General features: G+C 41.6%; 1 protein-coding gene across 6 annotated transcripts in view; it reads left to right on the plus strand.

Moving 5' to 3' along the window:
• The window catches only part of LOC145360325 (uncharacterized), a 319,226-nt gene that overhangs the window by 68,031 nt on the left and 231,090 nt on the right, over positions 1-20,105 (plus strand). The gene's annotated exons all lie outside the window — the stretch shown is intronic.

Below are 20,105 nucleotides of genomic sequence, written 5' to 3' on the forward strand. Positions count from 1 at the left end.
CATTCGTGGTAGTTTCCAAGATCACAATGTTGACAAACCAACGAGGGAACAGGATATTTTAGAGCTAATATTGTGCAATGAAAAAGAGTTACTACTCTTTATAGTAAAAGAAGCCTTGTGGAAGAATGGTTATGATATCACAGAATTTTATTTTGAGTTTGAGAGTGAATTAGTTAAGGCAGAAATCATGGCCAGAATTTTATCGCCTCACCTGCCCCAGAATCGGAACAGGCAAGACTTGCAGAATGGCCTTGGGTGGGATCTTAACGAGTGTGGGGTGGCAAGGCGATAAAATTCTGACACATGTTTTAAATCTGAACAGAGCAAACTACGATGTACAAGGAGTGAATTGGCTAAGTTAGATTGGGAAACTGGATCAAAAGGTACCGCAGTAGTTAAGCAGTGGCAAACATTATAAAAACTTAATAATTTGCAGTGAATATACATTCCTTAAAGGATAAAAAAACCTCATGAGAAATGTGGTCCAACTATGATTACTGGAGAAATTAAAGACAGTATTAAAGGAAATGGCTTATAATGATGCCTAAAGGAGTAGAAAGGCTGAAGATTGAGGGGGAGGAAAGCACCCCAAATAAGAAAATGATGCTGATTTGTGGGGACCTAGTGTAGTTATTTAAGGAATGTGGAAGTTATGACTCCAAGAGATATGCAAATCTCAACAGGTGGTGAAGTCATCAGTCCCCATCATCAATCAATTGTGATTGATGTCGCAAGTAGCATTACTGAAATCAGCCCACTCTTTCATTCTCCCACATCTATCTGAACAAGAAAGCTAATCCTTTGAAAATTAATCCAAGTCTTCGCTGAGAAACATTTAGGTGCAGGTGATGTACAGGAGATCATTCTCAAGCTGTTTGAACAGTGTCACAGGACATTTAGCCAGAATATGTTGCAAGCTGGACTTCTGAGGATGACATGATGTTCTGTGAATTAATACCAATCGTATAACCAGAGTATACTTTGGCTTGGATTCAGACTGATGGCTGACTTGTTTGTGTGAAAATATTTCCTGCCTAATAACAACAGAAGATTGGTGGGGAACAGGGATAACTTTCAACAAGGTCATCTATTGCACACTTATAATGTAAAGTTGTGAATATTGTGAACATATCTGCTTCCTTGATGCATTGTAATTATAAAGCAAAGCTGAAAAGTTCAGCCCTGTATTACCAGTAGTTTTTGTTTTGTGAAAAAATAACATAATGCCACTTCTGTCCACTTTTGGCATGGCAGACTCAAATGCCAACTTGGTGAGGGCATTAATGTGGGCCATAGAATGATTTACCTTCAAAACTACAACCATCTTTCTTTTTGCTGTGTATAGTTCCAACCAGTGGGGAGTATTTCCTCTGATTCCCATTGACTTCAGTTTTCCAAGGGCTCCTTGATGCCACACTTGATGAAATGTTGTCTGAATGTCACCTCTGGAATTTAGATTGTTAGTTCATGTTTGGACCAAGGCTGTAATGAAGTTTGATGCTGAGTAGCTGAATGATCCTGGTGGAACTCAAAAGAGCATCGGATGCAGATTTTCATTAAGTGCTGCTCAATAGCACTGTTGATGACAACTTCTATCTCTGGTTGATGATTGAAAGTAGACTGATGGGCAGTAATTGGTGGATTAGATTTACTCTGTTTTTGTAAAACAGGACATATTTGGTCAATTTTCAATAGTTTCATGCAGATAGTAGTGGACTAATTTGACTGAGAATGCGGCTAGTTCTGAAGCACAAATCATCCAGACTGTTGTCGAGGCCAATAGCTTTTGCTGTATCAAACATCTTTAGCCATTTCATATCACGTGGAGTTAATGGAATTGAGTGAAAAATGACATCTGTGATATATGAGGTCTTTGGGAGGAGGCTGAGTTGGATGGCATTTCTGGCTGAAGATGGTTGCAAATGTTTCAAACATGTATTTTCACTGACGTGCTGGGTTCCCCCAAAAATTGAGGATAAGCATGGTTAGTTATTTAATTTTCCATCACCATTCATGACTGAATGTGAGAGGACGTTAGAACTTTGATGTGATCTGTTGATGATGAGATTGCTCAGCTCTTTCTTTAGTATGTTGCTTCCATTGTTTATCATGCATGTAGCCCTAGCTTTTCCTACAGTGCATTCAAAGTAGGAGACTAGACGACTAGGATTGACCACAATGTCTACCTATTCCCAGTGTCTTCTACATAAGCACATGTAAAAGGAGCTGCACCATGCTAATTGGCCCTTTGAGATCATTCTGTCATTCATTCATGACATGTCATTCTGCCATGACTGGTCTTATTATGGCCTTAACTTCATACGCCTGCCAGCTCTCCTAAATCCTTGACTCCCTTGTCATTCAAAAATCTGTCTAACTCGCCTTTCAATGACCAGACCTCCATTGCTCATTGAGGAAGAGAATCCCAAACATGAACGACCCTCTGAGAGAAGAAATCCCTCATCTCCATCTTAAGTGGGGGACCCACTCATTTTGAAATTGTGTCCCCCAGATTCCAGCACAAGGGGAAATATTCTTTCAGCATCGATCCTGTTAAACCATGGTACAGTGATTGGCACTGCTGTCTCCCAGTGCCAAGGATCCAGGTTCAATTCCTGGCTTTGGTCACTGTCTCTCTGGAGTCTGCATGTTCTCCCCATGTCTGTGTGGGTTTCCTGCAGGTGCTCCTGTTTCCTCCCACAGTCTGAAAGATATGCTGATTAGGTGCATTGGTCATGCTAAATTCTCTCTTCAGTGTACTCAAACAGGTGTCAGGGTTTGGCGACTAGGGGAGTTTCAAGTAACTTCACTGCAGTGTTAATGTATGCCTTCTTGTGACATTAATAAATAGACTTAAACTTAAAACTCAGAATCTTAATATGTTTGAACATAATATCATTTATTCTTTCAAACTCTAACGTGTTTAGGCCCAAACTACTCAACATTTCCTTATCAGAAAAATCCCTTTATTCCAGGAATCGTCTAGTTTGTCTGAACTGCTTCCAATGCAAATTTGCCTCTTGAGTAATGTGACCAAATCTGTACATGATACTCTAAGTGTGCTCTCATCAATGCCTCCTGCTGTTCTGTATATCTGGCTGCCCTCGAATCATCCCCTGTCGGATGGTCTCTGACGTGGCATCTGAGAACATTAGGAGCATATCCTCTGACCTTCTATTTGTAACTGTGTCTGATCTTCAAATCTTTTCTGCTGCTGCAGCTTAGAAGCCTAGCAGAATGTTTGAGAAGTGTTGAAGCGTGAGAATAATTGGGTGGGCGAGGGAAGGACCGCTATGATTCGGCGGAATGTGACCTAGCGTGAGATAGGCCCGATGCTTCTATTTTGAGGCCTGAAGGAATACTCCTGCCTCTCTTGATCCAAAAGGAAATTTAAAATATAATTTCAAAACTTAGCTTCATGGCTTTTTATGGCCCTTGTCTAGCTTCTGGCAAGTTTGCTTGATGAGGGGGAAGTATTGGCTTCAGATCCCATCTTGAAGACATTCTAATCCAATAGGCAAATTTAAAGGCTTACTCTGCTCTTTCCTCTGTGTAAGAAGTCTCACAACACCAGGTCAAAGTCCAACAAGTTTATTTGGTAGTAAATGCCACTAGCTTTCGGGTTTTGCCTCTTCAGCTAATCAGAATTCCCACTCACCTGATGAAGGAGCAAACACCGAAAGCTAGTGGCATTTACTATCAAATAAACTTGTTGGACTTTAACCTGGTGTTGTGAGACTCCTTACTGTCTTTACCCCAGTCCAACACCGACATCTCCACATCTTTCCTCTGTGTGCCAGCCATGGCCCAGTTGGTAGATTTCTGTCTCTGAGAGAGCCAGCTCTTCTTGCTCTATTGTCCAGCACTTAGAAGAAAATAATCCTGGAGGCATGTCTCATGTTGTCATGCTGGCTGGGGAGGGCCTGAAAGAGCTGGCAACATTGGCTCTTTCAGACATGGTGTCTATTTTAAAGGGTGCTCGGATCTCTGGCACTCTAAATAAAAACAAAGGGCATTCCCATATACAGAGAATCCACTGCCATGAGCACAGGCAACATCCCCCGCAGAAACAGAGAACAACACCCCCTTACCATAGGAAGTCCTCCCCTCAGCATTGCCCCACCTGATAAAGGAGCAGCACTCCGAAAGCTTGCGATATCAAATAGATCTGTTGGACTTTAACCTGGTGTTGTGAGACTTCTTACTGTGCCCAGTCCAACTCTGGCATCTCCACATCATCCTTCATCTTGAGTATGAGAGGAAATTGGTGATGGTTCGTACTGTCTTAGTAGCCCTTGTGTAAGTGCTGGATGAGAACAGGATTGGGTTTGGCTATTAATTCCATGTTCAATCCCCTAATACTTACTGTCTAAGTTTATTTGTTGCCCTGATGTATACAGTTCATTTACAATGTTCTTATTAAATAGAATGCATTTTTTTTACACAGTATTAGAAAATGCTTTACTATAAATTTTGTAATGATTAATTACAAAAGAGAATAAATCATTTTGATCTCGGGAAGGGGAGAATGAGCCAGTGTTTTCACATTGTTAACCTTTGCGTGAGGACAATTGGGGCCAGCCTCTGATACCCTCCACAGTTGATTAGCAGTGGGGATTAGAAGGGAATAAAACTGAAGCTTTGTTGACCGAGAGGCATGATGAGAAAGGCAGAGAAAGATTTTTTGAGGGGTTGGTAGTGTAGAGTGAAGCTGTTGGGGGGGAGGGGGGAATAATGTATTTATTCCTATTGGAGTAAGGAGGCTGAGAAAGGGAGAGAAACCCTCTGCTGTGAGGGAGAAGCTTTTCAGACTTGCCGGGCATGGAAGGAATGTTTGATTTTGGGCTTATATTGCAAAACCATGTATTCTCCAATTTATCATGAGAAATGACACAGAATATTTACTCGTGCCTTTAATGTATTGTTTTAATTTAACACTTAATGAGGCATTGTTAGCACTCTTGCTTTCAAAATATCCAAAATATTTTCTGCCTGCTTTCATAATTGAATTCCATAAAGTGGAATAGTGCGCAATCAAAAACATTATCTTAAATGTTTCCATAATTTTTCTAATATGAAGGGAACATATATCAGAGGCACTGTACCAGGCAACGATATCCACCAGACCTCTCTTGCATAACTGAGGCTCAGATAACAGGCAATTAACTTAAGCTTTTGGTGGAAACTCACTGTTCTTAGGCTGCCATCATTTCTTTCATCTCAATTTAATAATTTATTTTGTTCAGGTTCATGCAAAGACTTTTAAAACTCCATTGTTTGCTGAATTAGAGTCTTTAAAAAGGAAAGGTAATGTATATTTTCTCTTCTTAACCATTATAGAACTAGTAAAAAGCTAATTATTTACTGTTCATTTGTAGCCACTTAAGGGAATATCTGATGAGTGCTTATAAGGAAAATTACTTTTTAATTTCTGACTGAACCAACAATATTGTCAGTTCTTAAGGCACTGTAACTAAATATTGCTGATTTTTAAAAATTAAGTAGTAGTCAGTATGCCTTGAGCCACACACTAGATGATTGTTGCAAGCTTTCTTTAAAATCAAATGGTCACTGTAAATATTGTACGTGAGATTGAAATGTGATAATTTTATGAAATACTGCTTACCTAAGATTAAAATTGCAAAGTAGATTTCTTACTGAGACTATACTACTGAAAGTTTATCAAAAATGGAACACCAAATTATTTTGTGGTCACTTTTTGGGTGGGGTTAGTGGTGGAAAGGCATAGAGGTTATGTTACTCATTAGGGAGGCTAACATCAAATAAACTAGCATTAACAAAGCTATGGGCAAGTTCCCCTGATGGTCTGAAGGATAAAGTCACTACCCAAAATATCCAGGGTTCGATTCCCTGTCAGTACTGAGTTAACTGATATTATTGAGGCAATAGCTGTGCTGCAGCAATTAGCCTCTACTTCTGGGAAATCAGCAAGTTTCTGCTTCTAGTTGCTGTCTAGTCCATCTGTGTGAAATCAAATGAGGCTCGACTGGAAGTGCCCTGTGCTGTCAAATGCTCATAGTCTCGACTCACTCATTAAGATTGCCCACTGGTTAAGGTAACGGAGGAAAGCTTTAGCCACTGAACTGTGTTCACGGAAAATGCATGTGACTTCAGCTGAGGATTGAGAAAATTAAGGGGGTTGGGCGGCGGTGCAGTAAGCTTAACTATGAACACTGAATAGTTTAAAGTTAGCTCATTGTGTTCATTTAATTGTTTTTCTTTATTTTGGCTGTTGAAAACAGCTTATTAACTTATTGTAAATTCGAAAACAGGTTTTTTAAATTGGTGGGATACAACCTACGAACCCATTGAAATGCTCTGCTGGTAGCAAAGGGTGGAAATTGGAGATAAAAAGGCTGAAGTGTAGAGATGCTTTCGGCATTGGAACTGTTTGTCCCTGTCAAACAATTCATCAAGCAGAAAGAAATCTCCTGGAACAAAATCTGCTCACCAACCCAAAAGAGTGCAGCAGGCACAAATAATATTAAAACATAAAGTAAACAGAATTTGTATAATTCTACAAAATGCATAAAATTGCCATAACTATTTAATTGCTTCAAATATAACTGAATGTGAGAATTGAAAACACAATAAACAACCAATCCCCTCACAAAAGGAAACCATAAAGCCCTGAAAAAATACATAAGCCAGTCACTATCAAGCATTTGCATCAGCTCTGTTCTAAGGTCCAAACTATTTAGTAAGTGTGAAATAGTGTGTTTTAAAATTATTATCCTGCACAGCAAATGAAGTGTGCAAGAAGTGATTATCTGCTTCCTGAAACAAAGCTGTAATGTTATGAAATTATATAAAGAAAGGCTTGTATTCTTATTCTCGGTAACACAAATGACACCAATTATTCTCTACCTTTAGCATTTGGAGGGTTCTTCTATTCTTCCAGTGTATTTTAGTTCAGAATAATTAGTGGATCAAGACAATATTGTCTCAACTGCTGCCTGCATCTTGCATGAACGCAGTGAAATGAAACAAGATATGTCATCCCAGATTGGATTCTACACTGTTCCTTGATCCTCCATATTTAGAATACATATTACAACAAGAAGTAAACCAGGCATCAAATATGGCAATTGCTAGACCATCAACAAACATCCTAGCACCATTTCATATTTTTCTGAAGGAGAGTATATGAACTTATCTAATCAAACTATTGAAATGTTCCTGTCAGTATAGATGCTGAATATATCCATGAGCATATTGATATAGGTGCCTTGCATAATACTTTTCCATTGGATTGACATAGTCAGCAAGGGGTAGGCATGCAAGAACCAGCACTTTCAGAGATTGTGCTGTGCTTTCGGGCCTTCAAATTGAAATGGAACATTGGGTAGAGCTTCATAAACCTTGATAATTGCAGATAAAATTGATCAAGTGTAGCACTCAACAAGATGATGAGTGAATGCACCTTCTTGCCTCCAATTGCTGGCAATTTATCTGCGTTACCATTAGTCTTTTCTCTAACAGAACAGGAAAATTTAATATAAACAACCAACAATGATTTCCTTTTTAAAAATTCCAGAGACCTGTCTTTTGTCCATGTTAAGATAAACCAAAATGTTATAATTTAAGACAGGACAAATGCTCACATAGCCATTTTGTGGCTGTAATCCTGCCTCAGAGAGACTGATACCACTGAGATGCACTGACAGCTGATGGCCCAGGGTCTTATATTGATAGCTTACTACTCCAGTATTAAGGAAAAATGGAACATATTACAACCTATGGATGTCTCTTGACAGCTTTAGAAGTGAATTCATTGTTGATATGTAGGCAAATGCAACAGTCAATTTCAACAATAGGTTTCACAAATATCAATGAGATGAATGATCAGTTAATCTGTTTTGGTATATTATTTCTGTCCAAAAATGTGCCAGTTAGGTGCATTGGCCATGCTAAATTGTCCGTTACTGCCCAAAGGTGTTTAGGTTAGGTGGATTGGCCATATCAAATTGTTCCTTAGTATCCAAAGATGTTTACGTTTGGTGGATTGGCCATGGTAAACACAGGATTACTAGGATAGGATGGAGGCGTGGATAAGATGCTCTTTTAGAGAATAAGTGCAGTCTTGATAGGCTAAATGACCTCCTTCTGAACTGTCGGGATTCTGTAGTTCAGAATTCAACATTAGGCAGGATATCAGGAAATCTCCCACTCTTCAAAAAGTGCAATGGTATCTTTTATATCTACCTCAACAGACACCACTGATTTGACTTAATATCTTATCTGAAATATGGCACTTTTTGCCAGTGTAGAATTTACCCACTTTGACCATGATGTGCCAGCTTAGATTATATAATAGAGTGTGCTTTGAACCATAGCACTCTCAACCAGCTGAGAATCTGTCAGCTGAGACCAGCTGTTGATTTAAAGGTAGTTCCTGTGGGATTCTTCGATCCCTATGATAGAGATGGCAACAACAACAATAACCACAACCACGGCAACAAACAATATGAACCTTTAACCTAGCAGAACATCCCAAAGTAAGTCAGCAGCTGCCAATCAGTCACCCAGATGAAATACTTAAGATGATCTCTGGTGCAGTATCTATCTTTGCCATCACCTTGGAAGAGGAGTTTTGTGCTGTCTGCAATTCTCTGAACCCTGACCAACCTGGTTTATCAACGAATAAAATTCTGAATTTCCCTACTGTTCCTGCTACAGTAATATATCTTACATGTGAGAAACTTTAAACTGTTTTGACACAACTGATCCTCTTGCATATTCAGGGGCAGGACATTGGGACCAGTGCGCACTGTGTCAGCTCTTGTATCGTACTGTGGTGCACCCTCAAAACCTGATAGAATTTGAAGCTTTTTAAGTGGCATGATGTGAATTTTACCAGTTGAGTAGCACTCATACCTGCAGAATTATGGATTGATATTTTCTTCAGAAATTCTGCACCTGTGTAGGTTTTACACAACACAGGTTATGTGAACAGTAGTACTTGTTTGCTAAACACACCATGGCAGTAAACAATGACTTCATTTATGTGTGTTTTTAAAGCTCTTGTACGTTCATAAAAAGAATTTTTCAGTGTGATGACCTCAACTGCCTTCTTTTAGTATGTGGAAACAGTAGCAAATGTTTACAGTTTTGTAGATTTAAAACTTTTCTGAAAACTGAGTGAAATTGTGTTTTGATATTTGTTGAGTTTGAATTTTATAAATGTGAACTGGCTTGAGGCTAAAGGGATTAAGGGATATGCGGGGAGGGGAGATCAGGATATTGAATTCGATGAGCAACCATGATCAAGATGAATGGCCTCCTCCTGCTCCTAGTTTCTATATTTCTATTCGATTTCTTAAGAACCTTTGAGGATAACTTCCCATTAATTTTAATTAAAATATCTTGGCCGTGGCTCAGTGGTAACGTACTTGCCTCTGTGTCAAAAGGTTATGTGTTCAAGTTCCACACTAAAGGCTAAGGCTGCAGCACAGTTGCAATTGCAGTAAATACTGAGAGATTTGCTCTGTTGAAAGTATAGTTTTTCAATTGAGAAGTTAAATCAAGGTCCTAACTGCCCTTTCATGTGAAAGTAAAAGTTTAATATTTTGACAAAAAGTGGGGGAGTTATCCCCATGTCCTGAATCAACAGCTAATACAGATCACCTGATAATTATCATATTACTGTTCCTGGGACCTGGCTGTGAACACTTTAGCTGCCTCAGTTGCTACACTGAGTAACGACACTTCAAAAGTTCTTCACTGGCTATAAAATGCTTTGGGCCACCCTAAAATCAAGAAAGCCACCTTGTAATTGTAAGTCTTTTTCAAGTATCAATTATTATCAATGTCATTCATTAGCCAGCATTATAGCTGCTATTATAGGCCAGAATTCTCCGATCTTGCACACCTCACTACTGCTGCCAGCGAAAGTGGAAAATTTCATGCTCGGCCAAATCTCCATTCACAGCAGCAGCACCGGAGAATCCCAGCCATGGGTGAGGTCGGAAGCCCAGTAGTACTCTTTCTTATGGGAAGAAAAGCAAAATTAAATGCTCTGGGTATAGAATGTAAAGGGTAGAGGGAGGTAGAACAGTTTAGGATTGGAGTTCCCAGGGGACCCGTCTGGTGAAAAACATGACAACTGACATTAGGACAAATGGAAGCTAGTTGCACAAGTCAGAGGAGCAGAGAATTTCTTTTGATAGGGCTTAGAACTAGCTTACTTTATAGTGTGGAGATAAAACTCATTTTTCCTAGTGGAAGGCCAATTTTTCCACCTGAGTGCTATTGGTTACAGGCTGAAAGTAGTTGTCAGGATTACTGCCACTGAACAATGTCAGTGACTTTGAGCAGCTCTTGGTATTAGGACAGTTGTCTTAGGTTGAGGCATGGACAAGTGGTCTTCACATGATTTATACAGCTTCCTGCTTTTAACTTGATGTGTTTTTTTTTAAGTTGCCTCAGGAATGTAGTAGACTTGCATCTGAAAATATTACAATTAGGATTTGCCAATCTGTTGATAGCGCTGCTGAATAGGTGCAGGTAACTCCTATGTTTCATTCCTGTAGTTAGCCTACTGAGTCTCTTAGTCTTGGGGGCAGATGTACAAAATTTAGTGAACCAATTAAAAGCATGATCAGCATGAGTCAACAAGTATACCATCTAATGTTACAGCTCTGTTAGCATTTCTGTAGGTCGTAGGATGTAACAATGGATTCTAGTTTTCTTGCATGTAGTGGTTACCTTTCCGTGGTTCAACATTCCAGAAATAGAACTTGGTCCTTATTGAAAAGATTAACATTTTATTGCTGTTAAAAAAAATCTGATTTAGATTTATTTAAGTCCCCATTTATTCCTTTAGTCACTTATTTTCTAAAATGATGAAAAGACCATAATAAAAAGCCTGTAATAAAAGGTTTTGTAGCCTGAAGTGATTTTGAGTTATCCCTTAATATATATTATGAAATGCAAAGATAGAAATTAACAACCAATACTCTAACATACTGCCCCCTGATATTGGGGGGCGATTCTCCCAGCCTGCTGTGCCACTAAAACAGTGCAACGGCTGGGAGACATCAGTGGAAGCCAATTCACAGGCTCCCCGCTGGGTGACACACCTCTGCATGTCTCTGGGACTAGGATTTTTGAAGTCGTCAGCTCCCCGCTGGAAAACAGAAATCGGTCTCCAGGCCAGCTGGCATCCCTCTGCACCTCTCCCACCACCGCCCCCCTCCCAGCTCTTTGCTGGGAGTGGTTCCCCCTTGAGGGGTTTACAGCTGCTCCCCACTAACAGGGAACAGGCAACCTGACCCCACTGGAAGAAACATGGAGGCATTCCCCAGGAGGTTGAGGGAAGGGGGTTGCCGCTGGGCAGTGCCAGCCTGGCAGTGACAGCTTTTCCCCCAGCACTGTACAAGGAGCAAACTGGCACTACCCAGGGGACATTTTTGCACAGCCCACCAGGAATTGGGCAGTGCCAAGGGGGCAGGGCCAGAGGGGGTAATTGGGGAGGCAGGGTCTACTGAGGGGGGAGCGATTGGTGGTGATGCGGCATGCTGCTGCCATTCTGCCAGAGGATCACTGGGCGGGAAGGGGGTGATCGAGGCTGGCCATCTGGGTGGGTGGGATATGGGTTAGGACTGCCAGGGAGTTTGGAACTGCCGGAACAGGGGTGTATCGGAGCTGCCATAGTGGCAAGGGGGGGAGTGGGGGCTGGGGGCTGGGGGCTGGTTCAGGGAATGGGTGACGACACGGGGGCTTGCTGGAGAGGTCCAGGAAGCCAGTGTTTGGGGGGGTGGGGGGGCATTGGAGGGGCAGCGATGCGGGAGTCACGGAGAGCATAAGAACATAAGAAATAGGAGCAGGAGTAGGCCATCTAGCCCTTCGAGCCTGCCCCGCTATTCAATAAGATCATGGCTGATCTGAAGTGGCTCAGTTCCACTTTCCCGCCCTCTCCCCATAACCCTTAATCCCCTTGCCTATCAAAAACCTATCTACCCACGTCTTAAACTCCACCACTTCAACGGGCAGAGAATTCCAGAGATTCACCACCCTTTGAATGAAGAAGTTCCTCCTCAACTCCGTTCTAAACTGACCCCCCTTTATCTTGAGGCTGTGCCCTCTAGTCCTACTGTCCTTTCTGAGCAGGAAGAGCCTCTCCACCTCTATCCTATCCATCCCATTCATCATCTTATATGTCACGGAGTTGGCCAGCTCAATCGCCAGCCAGCGATCAGGAGGCCGGTAGTGCAGGATCACTGTGCATGCGCCAATCTTGGTGCTGACATATCGGCACAGGCATAGTGGCCCGCTGAGCTCTGTGCTGTCCACCCCAGATTTACAGAGTGAATCCCACTAGGGCACTTTACAGTGCTCAGACTGTCGGAGATCCACTTTGAAAATCCCACTTAAAAAAAACCAACGGTAGTTACTCCCTGTTTTAACGTGAATTGGGGACTTAGCATTTTTTTGGGAGAATCCCGGCCATTGAATTTCATGTATTAGGGCAGTACTTTGGGTGAGGAGAGGTGAAATGCACCCATTGAAGGGAGAGACTGAAAAGGGAGTCAGGAGGTTAGTCATGAAGTCCACTCTTGTGTACCTTTATGGTATTTGGAAGACACCTAAGAGGAGATGACATGAATTCCGAATTTGTGCATGATACACAAGGCTGTGAGAAATTCTGCAAATGAATAATATCTTAATTTTCCATTTGTTTACTAACTGATCCCCTTGCAAGTAAAGTAGCAGCAACAAACTGAGCTGCTGTGATATGTGTGATGTGCTTCATCAGGCTGGCAAGCAACAGTGTGCTGGTCAAGTAAGATCAAGCCAGAGTGAAGATGGGGGTTGAGTTATTGGGTCAGGAACTTTGAGGGTTGATGAACTCAAAGGGGAGTCACCACATTGCAGGATAGTGATAGCCAAGAATGGTTGGGGAGAGGAGAGGGCGGCACAATGGTTAGCACTGCTGCCTCAGCGCCAGGGACCCAGCTTCAGTTCCCGGCTTGGATCACTGTCTGTATGGAGTTTAATCATTCTCCCCATGGGTTTCCTCTGGGTGCTCTGGTTTCCTCCCATAGTCCAAAGATGTGTGAGTTTGGTGGATTTGCCATGCTAAAATTGCCCCTTAGTGTCAGGGGTACTAGCTAGGCCAAATGCATAGGGAATAAGGCCTGGGTGGGATTGTGGTTGGTGCACACTTGGTGGGTTGAATGGCCTCCTTCTGCACTGTAGGATTCTATGATTCTAAATCTGTGCAGGGGTGGATTGTGGACTGTGTGATGAGTATCTGGCAGCGCCTGTGTTCTTTGAATGCGAAGAAGCACTCCAGCTCCTCCCTGCTTCATATTCAATTAACTATATTTTAAAAACGTTAATTGTGGTCCAATAGGTCATTTAAGTAAAATCAAACTGCATATTTGTGAAGGCTGCATTGCTGCCAGTGCCATGCATGCACAATTGCACGCTGATGGTCAATCCAGATTAGCAGCCTTCATCTTTATAGGGGGCAATGCTTGGCAGGGTTCATTCACAGTTTTTTTTTATTTCAAAAATATAATTTATTCATAAAAAACTCTTAAATAATTGCAAAATGACAGATCCAAAAATTACAAACAGTGCAAAAAACAATCATTTTTCCAGTACAATACTATCTTATTTACATGACCTTACATTCATTACATTTCATTACTTAAAACTATATACATGCCTCAGATTTTACTGTGTGCTGTTACTTTGCAGTTTCGCACACAGTTACGCAGGCCGAGGGTATTCTGCAGTTACCGGGCCCTAGGTCTGCTTTGGTTGAAAGGCTTTACATGGTGGCCTTTCCCCATTATGTCTTTGTGGTGGCTGCCCCAATCTTGAGTGTATCCCTTAGCATGTAGTCCTGGATCTTGGAATGTGCCAATCTGCAACAGTCAGTTGAGGACAAATCTTTCAACTGGAAGATCAGCATGTTTCGGGTGGACCAAAGTGCGTCCTTCACTGAGTTGATGACCCTCCAGCAGCAGTTGATATTTGTCTCAGTGTGCGTCTCTGGAAACAGCCCGTAGAGCAGAGTCCTGCATCACCGAACTGCTCGGGACAAACCTTGACAAATACCACTGCGTCTCACTCCAGACCTTCTTTGCACAGGCACATTCCACAAGGAGATGTGTGACTGTTTCATCACCCCTGCCGCCGCTTCGAGGGCGGTGTGCGGTGATGTTGAGACCTTACGCATGCATAAAGGTCCTGATGGGGAGTTCCCTTCTCATCACCAGCCAAGCCAGCTCTTGGAGTTTCTTTGTGAGTTCTGGTGATGAGGCATCCTGCCAGATGACACTGACAGTCTGCTCAGGGAACCATCCGACAGGATCTACCATCTCCTTTTCTCTCAGACCTCAAGGACATTACGCGCTGACCCCTGTTTGATCGCCATGTGGTCAAAGATGTGTTTGCAGAAAAATATCTCCACAAAGGACAGGTGCTGCGGTATGGTGCAACTACTTGGAGCATTATGCGGCAGTGTGGCCAGAACCATCTTCCGCAACATTTGGGACAGGTAGAACTTCAAAAAGTAGTGGCACTTGCTGTTAGTGTACCAGCTTGATGCAGCCACACACAAAGGTTGCCATCAGGATGAGGGCGGCATTGGGAACGTTTTTCCCTCCGTTCTCTAGAGATTTGTGCATCGCTTCCCTCCGGACATGACCCATCTTTGATCTCCAGATAAATTTGAAGATGGCCTGGGTTACTGCTGCTGCGCAGGATTTGGGGATAGGCCAGACCTACGCCACGTACAACAACACGGACAGTATCTTGCATCGGATCACCAGGTTTTTTCCGGTGATAGAGAGGGAGCATTGCTCTCACAAGCTTAATTTTTGCCTGGCTTTGGCGATGTGGTCTCCCCAGTTTTTGGCGCATGTCCCTGCCACTCCAAACCATATCCCCAGCACCTTAAGATAGCCTGCCCTGATGCTGAAGGAGATAAAGGATCTGTCAGCCCAGTTCCTAAAGAACATGGCCTCGCTCTTGCCCTGGTTGACTTTGGCTCCCGAGGCCACCTCAAACTCCTCACAGATTTGGAGGAGCCTGCAAACAGACGAGGGGTCTGAGCAGAAGACAGCCATGTCATCCATGTACAGGGAGGCTTTGACCTGTGTGCTTCCGCTGCCTGGGACTTGTAACCCTTTTGATGCCTGGATCACTTCTGAGGGCCTCAGCAAAGGGTTCAATGCAACGCACAAAAAGGACAGAGGAGAGAGGGCAGCCCTGCCTGACTCCAGACCTGATCTGAAACCTCTCTGATTCCTACTCATTAATTGAAACTACGCTACTGTGTACAGCAATGGGATCCAATTGCAGATTCCCTCCCCAAAGCCCATTTTGGAGAGCACATCCGTCATGTAGCTGTGTGATATTCTGTCAAACGCCTTCTCCTGGTCTAGGCTGATGAGGCAGGTATCCACCTACCTGTCCTGCACACAGGCGATTGTATCCCTGAGTAGCGTGAGACTATCAGAGATCTTCCTGCTGGGTACAGCACAGGTTTGATCAGGATGGATCACTGACCCCACAGCAGACTTGACCCGGTTGGCTCATTCACAGTTATCACTATCCCTGATCTGAACTGACAGTGAGGGATTTTGGAAACTCCTTTTACAGAGGGTTAGAAGGGTACAATTTGCAGATAACAAAGTAAGATCTTTTCCTTGTGGGGCATTTTACTACAATCATATGGGTCATTGTTTGTGAACTCTGTCTCACTATCCCAATAATGTAAGTAGATTGTACGTTGCTGTGAGTGTTAAACCAAATTGCCTGTCCTCATTCTTCCTCCTTCTGCCACTGAGTTCCAGGTTGCAGGCTCCATCAGTGAAGTTATTGGATTTATGCGCATGCACAGACCAGTGCTCATGCACAGATGGGTATCAGTGGCCACCTTGTGCAACCATCTTGTGCTGGCAAGAGACAGTATCTGAAAGCAGCTGCCTCAGAACACTCTAACAGACGTTAGATTATTTGCATATGCAAATAATGATCCCAATGTCAGTTTCAGCTGTGGATACTGTGCAGATACTTTGGCCATTATCAACATGGTGGATAGCAGACTTCCTACTCATAGCAAGGATCCAGTTCCTGCCACCATATTGCTACTACAGGAGATCATTCAACACCCATCAAAACAGTGCTACATAGTCTGGTCTCTTGAATCCACTTCTAATTCATTTTATATGACCACACACAGAGCTTTGCAAACATTGAAAGATCAGTAGGCACAAACAATAGCTCAACTATTTTCACATTTTTCCGGAGAAGATGATATCCTTTTAGGCAACTGACAAGAAAGTGAATTCACTAAAATATCTTTATGGCACAATGTAAATTTACCGCTTAAAAGCAACACTCCTAAAATGCTGGAAATACTCAACTGGTCAAGCAGCAGCTGGAGGGAGAGAAACAAAACTAATGATCTTCCATCAGAAATGTAACAGGTTTTGTTTGAGCAGGTAAAGCAAACACGAAGATGGGAATAGAAAACAATGACAGTCGACAAGGCAAAAGAGATAAACGGAAATCCCATTCTTCAAGGTGGCCATTCCTGGAAGAGAAGCAAGAGTTGATGTTTCCTTCTGGATTTCTCAGCTGTGTCGATTTTACACATCCTAAGTTATGGGGACAGCAGGAACTGTTTGGTAAACATAAGACTGCAGTAAACATTGATTTCGTTTGTAGATTTTTTTTACTGCAAACTAATAAACGTAGAGGCCTTCGTACATTCATGACACAACTGCCATAGTGTGAGGAAACTCGCAAGAGGTTTATAACTTCATAGTCTTTTGTTTTTTCACACAATCAAATAAATAAAAGCTCTTATTCATTAAAATTGAACTTTTAATAATGAACAGATGTTGTTAGTTGATTTAAAGCAATTCAAGTAGATTTGCGGATCAGTTCCATTTATTACATCCAAATGTCTGATTTGAATATCGGTTTTCATTCTCAGCAGAGGAACACCCATTATAATAATTCTAAAATGAGGTGAAAAAAACAAATTAAAGTTGCAGGGGTAGCATCTCAATGGATATTACTCCTATTTGAAATAGACTGATGCAAAAGGCTTGGTAAACTATCAATTAAAAGACAATTTAAATAATTTTGTATGCATTATGAATACGTAATCAGCTCACCTGCATGCGATGCCATTGAAAACAACACCTGGTTCACGTAGAGCTAAACAATTTTGAATGGCTGGCTCAGAAAGCCTCAAATTGTAGCAGTCCAGTGGAGTTAAATTCAGATGCGGTAATTTGATTTATAAAAGCATGCGGTCCATTCCAGATCATCACATCTGTGAACAACAAAAGAAATTGCAGGATTTGGGAAAACTGTAGTCCCAAATGTTCCACTTTTTATCTATATTTTTACACAAGGTGCAAAAGATGTTTACTATATGTCCATGCCACTTCAGAAATCAAAAAAAAAGGGGCAAAATTGCTAGCTGCTTCCAACTTGGTGCAGGAAACTTGCATGGTCCTGCTAATCTGAAAGCTCAGTAGCAATGAACTCCTAATTGATCTTCTCAATTGATATCAAGTTGTTCTGTCCTTCAGGAGAACAAGTTACTTGACCATTTGTGGAACGATGCTTGTGTTCTTATAAAACAGTATATTATCAGACTTATCATGAGAAGACAGTTTGGGATCTGTTAGTTTTATACAATAGCTTTGATAACATTGACAAGATAAGAGTCATTACTTGTTATTTTTCTGACCTTGCACTAACTTGGGAGATAATGTACAGTGCAGCTGTTAGTCTCAACTCTGAATAGATTTCTAATAGAAATCTGTTATTAATACTGTATATCAACCTATTATCCTTTTAGGTAATATGCCTCATCTGACTAGAAATATATTTTTAAAAAACAGGGTATATGGCCCAGAGTTAAATTGTAGCTCAAATTGCAGGCTATAAAGTTGTAAATTAAGTGGAAGTTCAAAGTGCTACTTACCGGTTTAGGCTTTTATGTTTTATTTCTAACTGACTTGTTTGTTTCCTTTCAAGAGTAATTGTCAGTTCTGGAGCAGTGTGGGTGGTGTCATTTTGCTGACTGGTTATCTGTTTTTTTTAATAATGCTGTTGTGACGATTTTGAATATTACATTTTTACTGTAGAATGACTCATGTGACCTTATGCAACCAAATCTTTTATTCTTTAATATGAATTTTAACCAGCAAGGACTGGACTTGACACAAACTCTTACAGACTTCCTCCCTGGTTGTTGAGGGAGGGAAAAAAGCAGGTGGCGGTGATGGGATCAGCACGTTGAGCAGAAATGATGGGGTGAGTTCTTGATCAATAGTTTGACGCAAATGCTTCTGTGGTGGTGAACCATTTCCAAAGGAAATAGCAATAGTACACTAATGGTCGAGAATTAGCTGTAGAATTGTAAGTATGACGTGGCTAGCTTCCTTCTTCTATACAAAGTGTTCAGCAGATCTGCCAGCATCTATGGAAGGAAAAGCAGGCTTGATGTCCAGGGAGGAAAAAGCAGGGTTAATGTTTCAGGTCAATGGCTATTCATTGGAACTCGGAGTGCAAAATATGATTATTAGGATTATAACTGTTTTGTCCATATGATCCTTTGGGCTGATTTTGATTGCCTTAGGGTGGTCAGAAGTTTTCCCCAGAGTATATCATCCCCTTTCCGCCCTGGTTTTTTCTTCTTTGTATCCTCTCTCAGTTTGCTATACGGTAGCAAAGGAAGGAAGATGGGAAAAAACTGACATGAACACGAGAGAGGAAGTACTGGAGAGACTGACATCCTTGAAGATGGATAGATGACCAGGGCCAGATGAATTACATCCCAGGCTGCTGAAGGAAGCAAGGGAAAAATAGCAGATGCTCTGAGGATCATTTTTGAGTCTTCACTTTATATGGGGAGCTCCCAGAGGATTGGAGGTCTGCGAACATTGTACCATTTTTTATAAAGGGTGCAAGGGATAAGCCAGTCAGTCTGACTTTGGTGGTGGGCAACTTATTGGAAAGAATTCTGAGAGACAGGATAAACTGTCATTTTTGAAAGGCATGGATTACTTAGGGATAGTCAGCATGGCTTTGTCAGGAGAAGATAGTATCTTACTAACCAATATAATTGTTTGAGGATGTAGCAAGGAGGATTGAGTGTAGTGCAGTGGATGTTAGCTTTATGGATTTCAGAAAGGCATTTAATAAAGTCCCACAAGGCAGATTGGTCAGGAAAGTGAGATTTCATATAGGGAAAGCTGGCAAGTTGGATCCAACATTGGTTCAGTGACAGGAAACAAAGAATAAGGTCAATGGATGTTTTTGCAAATGGAAATGGTTTCCAGCAGTGTTCCACAGAGCTCAATGATAGGGCCCTTGCTGTTTGTTGTATACAATAATGATTTAGACTTAAATGTGGGAGGCATGATTGGGTAATTGCAGATGACATAAAAGTGGGCTGTGAAGTTGATAGTGAAGATTAGCTATTGACTCCAGAGTTATATCAATTGTTTGGTGAGTGGCCAGAGTATTGGCATAAAGAATTCAATCCAGAAATGCATTTGGGAGAGGTAAATAAAGCATGGAAATACTCAATAAACTGGAAGATTTTGAGAAGGGTTGAGGAACTGAGAGACCTTGAAGTGCATGCCCATAGTGGAGTGTGAGGGGTGTTGAGGGGCAAGGGCTGAAGGGATGTTTTTATGTTTTCATCTTTTTTTTTTATTTTTGGACACAGTGCTGGACTCCTGCGGCAGACTTCTGCCCAACCCACTTTCTGACCTGACTTCCTCCTCATTTCTTTCTGGGTCATCCACATCAACTTATATTCTGGCCTGTCCCACTCACCAAACAGAGAATGCAATGATACCCGTGCAGCCATTTTTGAAGATTGTGTTCACAGAGCAGGAAATTCTCCTTCTCTGCGCAGCTAACCTGGGAGTGAAAATCTAGACCAAAGTAAATGCATGAGAGCTCAACAAAGATGAAGGTTAATGGCTTAAGAAACATTAAGTTAGAGATGTAGATAGCAAGAATTAATCAGGATGATCAAATGTGACATAATTACACGATACGATTAGTATATTATTGTTACTTTCTGAAAC

Source organism: Carcharhinus amblyrhynchos, chromosome 30 (assembly GCF_965287045.1).
Source record: "Carcharhinus amblyrhynchos chromosome 30, sCarAmb.v2.hapA, whole genome shotgun sequence".
Classification (NCBI taxonomy): Eukaryota; Metazoa; Chordata; class Chondrichthyes; order Carcharhiniformes; family Carcharhinidae; genus Carcharhinus; species Carcharhinus amblyrhynchos.